Source organism: Glycine max, chromosome 5 (genome assembly GCF_000004515.6).
Source record: "Glycine max cultivar Williams 82 chromosome 5, Glycine_max_v4.0, whole genome shotgun sequence".
Taxonomy (NCBI): domain Eukaryota; kingdom Viridiplantae; phylum Streptophyta; class Magnoliopsida; order Fabales; family Fabaceae; genus Glycine; species Glycine max.
Window position 1 is genome coordinate 11,823,644 of NC_038241.2, and position 10,499 is coordinate 11,834,142.

The following is a 10,499-nucleotide window of genomic DNA, read 5'->3' on the forward strand; positions in this document are numbered from 1 at the left end:
AGGTTGTGACAGTTGGCGACTCCACTAGGGACCGTTTTTAGAGAGTTAGGCCATTTAATCTTGTGCAATGTGTTATCATGACTTTCTCCTTTGTTGATTTCCTTTTATTTTTCTTATGTTCTTTGTATATAACTCTTTGATGCTTTTAGTGTGTTTTAAAATGTATGCATGAGGTAAATATTTTTTTCATTTGATGCACACAAACACCAACACTATTTGCACACATGGTGAGTTGAAAAAGGGCCCTATACCCGGGTTCGTGGGAACATAAGGAGTGGAGGTGAATCCGTGATCATGCTAGGTCTCCGACTTGCTTGATTACAGTGAACCCTCATCTAGAGTTTTTCTCTTTGATAACATATTGTTGCTAGTAGTCCCTACTGCTGCAATATGTTCTTCGAAGGGGATGATACCTCTAGAGACCATCAAGAGAGATATGACCATCTTGGGAATTATCACTAAAAGCCCTTTTAGCTCCCTCCCATATAGGTCCCTTAAAATAGGGGCACGGAGCAAACATGCTACGTTCCATTTTTCACACTGCCATGCATAAGTGTCATGTATCCTTTTGCTTATATTTGTTTGTGAATATTTTCGTACTATGTACATCCACGTATTGTGCCTTTTGCACATGCATCATGCACGGGTTCTGTCTCGATCCCCCTCTCTTTGGAAAACCAATGGAGGGTCCGTGTCACCTTCTTAAATACATACGTCGGGCACTGTGCTACCCCAAGACGTTGTATCTAAGAAGGAGACAATTTCCCGGGCTCCCGTATTCATAAATTGCATCTGTATCATATGCATTTCTTCATGCATTCATCCATTCCACCCATGATAGATGTCAGAGTTTTGATTCACGTTAGATTTTGTTTCACTTTAGTAAAACATGGGATCAAGTCAAATGCCTTCGCTTAAAATTCTATCAAGTCAAGGTCAAGAGCCTAAGGATCACCAGTCTAAAAGAGTTAGGGCAGTTGATGGGTCAGCTCTAGCGGCAAGCTTTTCGCAAAGCTTACGGTAAAATCTGGGACCTAGCCATGGTAGAAGTCTCCACAGAGGCCATTGCCTCCCTCGCCCAGTATTATGATCAGCCGTTGAGGTGCTTTACCTTTGGGGACTTCCAGCTGTCACCCATGGTGGAAGAATTTGAAGAGATCCTAGGATGTCCTCTTGGGGGAAAGAGACCATACCTCTTCACAGGGTTCTATCCCTCATTAGCTAGAATTTCAAAAATAGTCAAAATCTTGGCGCAAGAATTAGACCACAGAAAACAAGTGGGGTGGTTGGAATACCGAGAAAGTATTTAGAGGCAAAAGCAAAAATCTTGGCAGGTAAAGGTGAATGGGCCCCGTTCATAGACATTCTCGCACTGTTGATCTTCGGAGGAGTCCTCTTTCCAAATGTGGATGGGTTGGTGGACCTAGCAGCGATCAACGCTTTCCTCGCCTATCATGACCACAAGGAAAGCCCGGTTGTTGCTATGCTAGCCGACCTATATGACACCTTCGACCAAAGATGTGAGAAGAGCAGTACGAGGATTGTTTGCTGTACTCTAGCTCTTTATGTATGGTTGGTTTCACACCTTTTTCGCCAAGAGGTGAGGCATGCTTGCCCGCTAGAAAGTCACCATTCATGCACAGAGAAAGGAAGGGCAAATTGGGACCAACTCTTATCAAACAAAGAAGGAGCATCTTTCAACTGGTCCCCTCGATGGAAAGAAGGAAGAACCAGAGTTCTTATTTCGTGCGGAGGATTTCCGAATGTTCCCTTGATGGGGACGAGGGGTTGCATCAGTTACAATCTCGTTCTTGCTATAAGGCAACTTGGCTACCTTGTGAGAGGGGAACCACTAGAGGAAGAGATCCCACCTGTCATTTCACGAGGTTTCAATAAGACCAACGTGGAGACACTTCAGAAGGTCCGCAAGGCATGAGAGGTGGTGCGAAAGAAGGACAAAGAACTCAAGGGCAGTAACAATGGGCCCATCGATGGCTACCGTAAGTGGTTGAGAGCCCATGTGCAAGGCTAGGATTGGCTACCAAGTTTGAGAACCGCTAAAAGGGAGGAAGTGGAGGCACCGGAGGAAGACGAAGAGGTGCAGGCCCTTAGGACAGAACTCGAGCAAGCCCAAACAGTCAAAGAAAGGTTCAAATCAACAGCTCTTAAAATCCGAAAGGAGAATGCCGAACTGAGAGACATAAATTTAGCTACCACCAAGGCCTTAGAACAAGAAACCAAGAGGGCTCGTAGGGAAGAGCATGGCCGGAACAAGTTCCGAGGGGCTCTGTGGGGCAGTAACAGTGAGCTTAAGCTTCAGAGAAAGAGGAAAGGGACCAATCACGAGTAGACAGTTTGATCTTGAAAGATGAATTAAAGGTTTGCTCAAGGTCCAAAAGAAACTTGTCTCAGCGGTTATGCGAGACAGAGACCAACATGTTAGCTATCATCAGCAAGTACCAAGAAGAACTAAATCTAGCCACGACCCACGAGCATAGAGTGGCGGATGAGTATGCCCAAGTGTACACGGAAAAGCAGGCTAGAGGAAGGGTGGTCGGCTCTTTACATCAAGAGGCAACAATGTGGATGGACCGATTTGCTCTTACCTTGAACGGGAGTCAAGAACTTCCCCGATTGCTAGCCAAGGCCAAAGCGATGGCGGACACCTACTCCGCCCCCGAGGAGATCCACTGACTTCTCTGCTATTGTCATTATACGATAGATTTAATGGCCCATATAATTAGAAACCGCTAGGAAACTTGTATTGCCACTCAGATCTTGACTAGTTATAACTTTCTGAATAAAATGAGTTTATCCCATGTTTTTACTCCAAAAGTCAGTGCGAATCAAATCACTCCCGCATTTTATCTCTAGCATGCATTCATTATTCTTTACCTACTCCTCATGTTTGGTTTTTTAGGAAAAACACCATAACTAAACGCGCCCCAAGGCATCCCTATCGCACCAGATCCAAATCTAGAACGATGGGTGATCAAGAGGAGACACAGGAACAGATAAAAGCCGATATGTCGGCTTTGAAAGAACAAATGGCTTCCATGATGGAGGCCATGTTAGGAATGAGACAACTCATGGAGAAAAACATGGCCATCGCTACCGCTGTTAGTTCGGCTACCGAAGCAGACCCAACTCTCCTAGCTACCGCGCACCATCCTCCCCCAAACGCGGTAGGACGAGAAAGGAGCGGGCTGGGGCACAACAACAACCCCCATTTGGGATACAACCGGGTGGCTTACCCTTATGGATTACCGCATAATTACACGCTGCCAGTCATGCATGATGATGCGGGTCATGTATCTTCCCCCATCCTTGAAGGGGAGCCTCCTCGACAGCCCGACGAGGTCCATGAAGATCATCGAGAGTATGCCCAAGGGGATGTCGATTTCTGTCCCCCGCTCCCCGTCGAGGGGCCGGCGCCCAACACATTGCCTCAGCCCAACCTCACAGCACAACCAATATTTTTGTCCACAGAAGGACCACCCCCGGCGGCCGAAGAAAGAAGGAAACACGATCTCCTCGAGGAGAGGTTGAGAGCTGTTGAAGGCTTTGGTGACTATCCGTTCGCGGACATGACGGATCTTTGCTTGGTACCGGATGTTGTCATCCCCCCAAAATTCAAAGTGCCTGATTTCGACAAGTATAAAGGGACGACTTGTCCTAAGAACCATCTTAAGATGTATTGTCGCAAGATGGGGGCGCACTCTAGGGATGAAAAGTTGTTAATGCACTTTTTCTAGGATAGCTTGGCTGGAGCCGCGATTATTTGGTACACTAATCTGGAAGCTTCCCGCATCCGTACTTGGAAGGACCTGATTACTGCTTTCCTAAGGCAATATCAGTATAATTCCGATATGGCTCTCGATCGCACTCAGCTACAAAATATGTTTAAGAAGGAAGGTGAGACCTTTAAAGAGTACGCACAACGGTGGAGAGACCTGGCAACACAAGTGGCCCCTCCCATGGTCGAAAGGGAGATGAATACCATGATGGTAGACACCTTGCCAGTGTTTTACTATGAGAAGTTGGTAGGCTACATGCCTTCCAGCTTCACAGACGTGGTATTTGTCGGGGAAAGAATCGAAGTAGGGTTGAAAAGAGGGAAGTTCGATTACATCTCCTCCACAAGTGCCAATGCTAGGAGAATCGGAGCAACTGGGGCAAAAAGGAAGGAAGGAGATACCCATGCCGTCACTTTGGCGCCCGCATGGGTCAAGCCCTCGTAGACCTCTCATGGTACACATCAGTACGCGCAACAACATTTGAGCTTCTCAGCTCGCGCTGGGAACCCCTCCAATTCAGCACCCGCACAACCTAGAGCGCCCGCCCCCATCTAGAGGGAGACCCCTCAAGCTCCGGCACCAACCACGACCCGCTCGGCCGGCAATGCCCACTTTGGTGCCGGTTACAACTCGATGAGAAACTTTCCCCTGAAGCCAATCCCAGAATTCAACCTGATCTCAATGACGTACGAAACCTCTTGCCATCCCTCATCGCCAACCAAATGGCCGTAATAACTCTCGGGAAGATCTACCAATATCCTTTCCCAAAGTGGTATGTTACTGACGCAACTTGCACGTACCATGGGAAAACCCCGGGCCATTCCACCGAAAAATGCTTGGCCCTTAAATACAAGGTCCAACATTTGATAGACGCCGGATGACTGACATTTCAGGAGGATCGGCCCAACGCAAAAACAAACCCGCTTGCCAATCATGGAGGGGGAGCGGTTAATGCCATTGAGTCAGATAGGCTGCGCAGGTCTAAGCCTTTAAAGGATGTGGCGACCCCTAGGAGGTTTATCTATGAGGCCCTACAAAAGGGAGGTGTAATTCCCCACGGTGGGCATGAAGAGGATTCTTGTTTGTTACATCCCGGCGAGCTACATGACATGGAAACATGTTTAGCAATGGAGGAATTGTTGCAACGAATAATAGATCAAGGCCGACTGGAAGTCGGTGATGAGGGGAGGGAAGAATAGCATATATGAATGCAGTCCGCGGATGAGAGAAGTTTTGGAAGGCCTAAACCTTTGGTGATATATTTCACCAAGGACGCAGCTTCACAAAAGCCCCGATACCCCTTGGCAGCTAAACCTATTCCTTTCCCATACCAAAACAGCCACACAGTCCCGTGGAGGTATACACCTCCGAGTGAAAGGAAAGAAGAGGCCACCGACATCAGCTCGTTGTCGGCCAAGGTAACCAATATCATGGGGCTGAGCGGTGTGACCTGCAGCGGTCGCGTGTTTGCACCCCCCGACCTGCCGACACAACCCGCAAACGTTAAGGGGAAGGCAAAGGTGGTGGAAGAACAAAATAACAAAATGACCCCCACTCCGAACGAGGATATTCTAGTGAAAGGTCTTCCGGAGAAAAAAGATGGTTGTGGCAATAAGGAAGTGTCGCTAGAGGAAGCAAGCGAGTTTCTCCGCATTATTCAGCAGAGTGAGTTCAAGGTCATTGAGCAGCTCAACAAAACCCCAATCAGGGTCTCTCTTTTGGAATTACTCATGAGCTCTGAGCCTCATCGGGCTTTGCTAATAAAGGTCTTGAACGAAGCTCATGTGGCCCAAGATATTTCTGTAGAAGGCTTTGGAGGACTCGTCAATAATATCACCGCCAACAACTATCTCGCCTTTGCCGTAGAAGAAATCCCTGCCGAGGGGAGAGGGCATAACAGGGCTTTGCATGTATCAGTCAAGTGCATGGACCACGTCGTAGCCAAGGTCCTCATCGATAACGGTTCTAGTTTAAACGTAATGCCCAAAAGCACGTTGGAGAAATTACCGTTTAATGCTTCCCATCTAAAGCCAAGTTCCATGGTTGTCCGTGCCTTCGATGGCACCCGCCGAGAGGTTAGGGGAGAAATCGACCTCCCTGTACAGATAGGCCCCCATACCTGTCAGGTTACCTTTCAAATAATGGACATTAACCTCACTTACAGCTGCCTTTTGGGGCGCTCATGGATCCACTCAGTGGGAGTTGTTCCCTCTACACTCCACCAAAAATTGAAATTCGTAGTAGAGGGGCATTTGGTTATCCTATCGGGCGAGGAAGACATCTTGGTGAGTTGCCCATCCTCTATGCCATATGTGGAAGCCGTGGAAGAGTCATTAGAAATAGCCTTCCAGTCTTTTGAGGTGGTAAGCATTGCCTCTGTAGATTCCTTCTCTGGGCAACCTTGCCTGTCCGATACGGCAGTAATGGTGGCCCGAGTGATGTTGGGGAATGGTTACGAGCCCGGAATGGGTTTAGGTAAGGACAACAATGGCAGAACCAGCCTGATAAGCGCCAGAGGAAACCGTGGGAAGTTTGGGTTAGGCTATAAACCCACACAAGCGGACATAAGGAAAAGCGTTGCAGGAAGGAAGAGCGGAGGTCAAGGCTTGCGATTGTGACAAGAAGTCGAAGGAAGCCCGCCCTGCCATATCAGTAGGAGCTTTATAAGCGCGGGTCTAGGACACGAAGGCCGAGTTGTTGCGATATGTGAAGATGATTCTTCGAGTGGATCGAATTTGATACGAACATGCCCTCTTGGTTTCCGACTAGGAAATTGGCGAGTGGAGGAGCGCCTGGATATTTACGCGACAAGCATAATGTAACCCTTTGTGGCTTTTAAACTCTACAGTTGCGCCTAGGCTTTAGAGTTTCCTTTTGTTAAGGCTTTATGTCTTTTGTTCCTAAATTTATAATACAAAGATCTTTCTTCATCTGTTCCTACATCTCTACCCATTGTCATCCATTTGCATGTTTATTTCTTTACGTTTAAAACGCCAGATCTGACGAGTCGATGGGATGTATGCTGGGGCTACATGGCGAGTCCGGGAAGAGAGAGCGCGCTGTCTACTACTTGAGTAAGAAGTTCACGGCCTATGAAATGAATTACTCCCTGCTCGAAAGAACGTGTTGTGCTTTAGTCTGGGCGTCCCACCGTCTAAGACAATACATGCTGAGCCATACCACCTGGTTGATATCCAAGAGGGACTCGGTTAAGTACATCTTTGAGAAGCCTGCTCTCACAGGACGAATCGCCCGATGGCAAGTCTTGCTATCCGAGTTTGATATAGTTTACGTTACCCAAAAGGCAATAAAAGGAAGCGCCTTAGCAGATTATTTGGCTCAGCAGCCTCTCAACGACTATCAGCCCATGCATCCCGAATTCCCGGATGAGGACATCATGGCCTTGTTTGAGGAAAAACTAGACGAGGACTGGGACAAGTGGACCGTGTGGTTTGATGGAGCATCAAACGTTCTAGGCCATGGCATTGGAGCAGTATTGGTTTCTCTAGACAATCAATGTGTACCTTTCATAGCCAGGCTAAGGTTTGACTGCACCAACAATATGGCTGAATATGAAGCGTGTGCCCTGGCCGTCCAGGCAGCAATTGACTCTAATGTCAAGCTGCTCAAAGTATACGGGGACTCAGCACTGGTGATTCACCAACTGAGAGGGGAATGGGAAACTAGAGACCCTAAGCTGATACCCTACAAAGCCTATATCAAGGAGTTGGCTGATTCCTTTGATGAGATATCTTTCCATCACGTTCCCCGGGAGGAAAATCAAATGGCGGATGCGCTTGCTACTTTGGCGTCCATGTTCCAGCTAACACCGCATGGGGACCTACCATACATTGAGTTCTGGTGTCGTGGTAGACCCGCGCATTGTTGCCAGGTGGAAGAGGAACGGGATGGTAAGCCTTGGTATTTCGATATCAAGCGATTTGTTGAAAGCAAAGAATACCCACCGGAGGCTTCCGACAATGATAAAAGGACATTGAGGAGATTGGCGGTCGGTTTCTTCATGAGCGGGAGCATACTATATAAAAGAAACCATGACATGACTCTCTTGCGATGCGTGGATGCCAAAGAGGCGAACCACATGATCGAGGAAGTCCACGTGGGTTCGTTTGGAACGCACTCCAATGGGCATGCTATGGCCAGGAAGATCCTGAGAGCAGGTTATTATTGGCTCACCATGGAAGGTGATTGCTGCATCCATGTATGGAAATGCCATAAATGTCAAACGTTCGCGGACAATGTCAATGCTCCGCCACATCCTCTGAATGTCATGTCCGCCCCTTGGCCTTTTTCCATGTGGGGGATAGACGTCATAGGGGCCATCGAACCCAAGGCTTCGAACGGTCATCGCTTCATTCTCGTGGCAATAGATTATTTCACCAAATAGGTCGAAGCAGCTTCCTACACCAATGTCACGAGGGGTGTAGTGGTCAGATTTATAAAGAGGGAGCTGATTTGTTGGTACGGACTCCCTAGGAAGATCATTACTGACAATGGCACCAATCTGAATAACAAGATGATGCAGGAAATGTGTGCGGATTTCAAAATCCAGCATCACAATTCCACGCCCTACCGACCAAAGATGAACAGAGCCGTGGAAGCAGCTAACAAGAATATTAAGAAAATTATTTAGAAGATGACAGCATCATACAAAGATTGGCATGAGATGTTGCCTTTTACCCTGCATAGATACCGAACTTCAGTACGAACTTCTACTGGGGCAACACCGTATTCCTTGGTTTATGGAACGGAAGCGGTACTCCCATTTGAAGTAGAGATCCCTTCCCAGAGGATACTAGCAGAATCGGGCTTAAAAGAATCAGAGTGGGCTCAAACACGCTACGACCAACTCAACCTTATTGAAGGTAAGCGCTTGACGGCCCTGAGCCATGGGCGCCTGTATCAACAAAGAATGAAGAATGCGCTCGACAAAAAGGTGCACTTGAGCAAGTTTCATGAGAGGGACCTTGTGCTGAAAAAGATGTCCCACGCTGTTAAAGATAATCGAGGGAAGTGGACCCCGAACTACGAAGGACCTTTCATTGTGAAAAGGGATTTTTCCGGAGGGGCCCTGGTGCTTACCAACATGGATGGCGAAGAGCTACCTTTACCCGTAAACTCTGATGTTGTCAAGCGATACTATGCTTAGAATCTGGGGCAATTGAGGATATCGTTGCATGTTCTTTTATTTTTATGTGTGTTCTTCTTGGTTTCCCCCAGGGATTCCTGTCTGCTGTATATTTCTCGTCACAGTTTTTTAAAGGAAGAGAACATGAGTTTGAGGCTTCAGTCCACACTTTGTGCTTTAAACCATGTGCAGTTTGTGATAACCTGAGCCTTTTCGCTCAGTCTATGGGATTCCCCAAGCACTTAAATTAAAACTGAACCTAACCAGCTTTCACTAAAAAGATTGTTGCATTTGAAAACACTCATGCATACGCATACACATGCATATTTTGTGATAACAGGGGCAAAATCGTCTTAGGCAGTGGTCAGATGCCGGGACGAAGCTGAAGGCAGAAACCAATCAAGGTAAAACAGTAACACGGTCACAGTTTGCCGCACAATGCCGTTTCCTATTTTCAGGTACATAGGGACGGACGCAAGTAGAGGCTAGGGTCACGACCGATAGATCGTCGTCCCTTGCCCAGCTCCGTAACATTCCGAAAGCCAAAGAAGGGATGGTTACATAATCCGTAAGGTTTTGTGACATTACGGAAAGAAAACAAGTATCGTTACGTAATTCATAAAGTTCCGTAACGTTACGAAAAAAGAATCAGCAAAAAAAGGCAGGGGTGTATTTAGTAAATAGGGGGTGCAAATAGCAACTAGACCCACTTGGGCCTTCCAGGAAATTCTCCAGAAGGCAGTGCCTTCTGGAGGAAGCAACCTAGCTTGCCTGGGCGAGCAGAGCTCGCCTGGGTGAGCTGGGTGGCAAGCTCCTCCCTCATTTTCCTATAAATAGGGGGAGGAGGAAATAACAAAAATGTTCAACCCTCCTGGTATCTGAGATTCACTTAAAATTAGTGAGAAAAATTGTTTCCGTGAAGAAAATTCAAGCCGAGGCGCTTCCGTAACGCTTCCATGATGTTTCTGTGGGTGATTTCACGAAGATTTTCAACCGTTCTTCGTTCGTTCTTCTTCGTTCTTCGGTCTTCAACCGGTAAGTTCCCAAAATCGAACTTTTCAATTCGTTCTATGTACCCTTAGTGGTCCTCATTTGTTTCGCGTGCTTTTTTTATTTCCTTTACTTTCCGTACTGCCTTTTGACGTGCTTTAGTCATTTATTTAAGTCATTTTCTCACTTAATCAAAATATAAAATAAATTTCCACCGATCATTTGAATTGTAACATCTTTTAATTTCTGTTAAAATGAAATCTGCCATTCGGTAATGCCGTAACCACGTTTAAAACCAAAAAGAGGTAAAATAATAATATAATAATAAAAAAAGTATCTTTTAGTAAAATAATCATAAAAATCAATCGGATGTTTTTCTTTGGGATTTTTCTTTCTTAATCGAATTGACTAATAACTAAGGTGAAACTAAGGCTAAAATCAATTCATAAAATCAAACTTTTGTCAACACCTAAATAAAGCCATTTTTAAAAGTCAAACGCCTTGAAATGGTCTTTTCCGCTTTTATTGGTTAAACGTAGATTTTCTAAAAGCCTTAAATCAACATG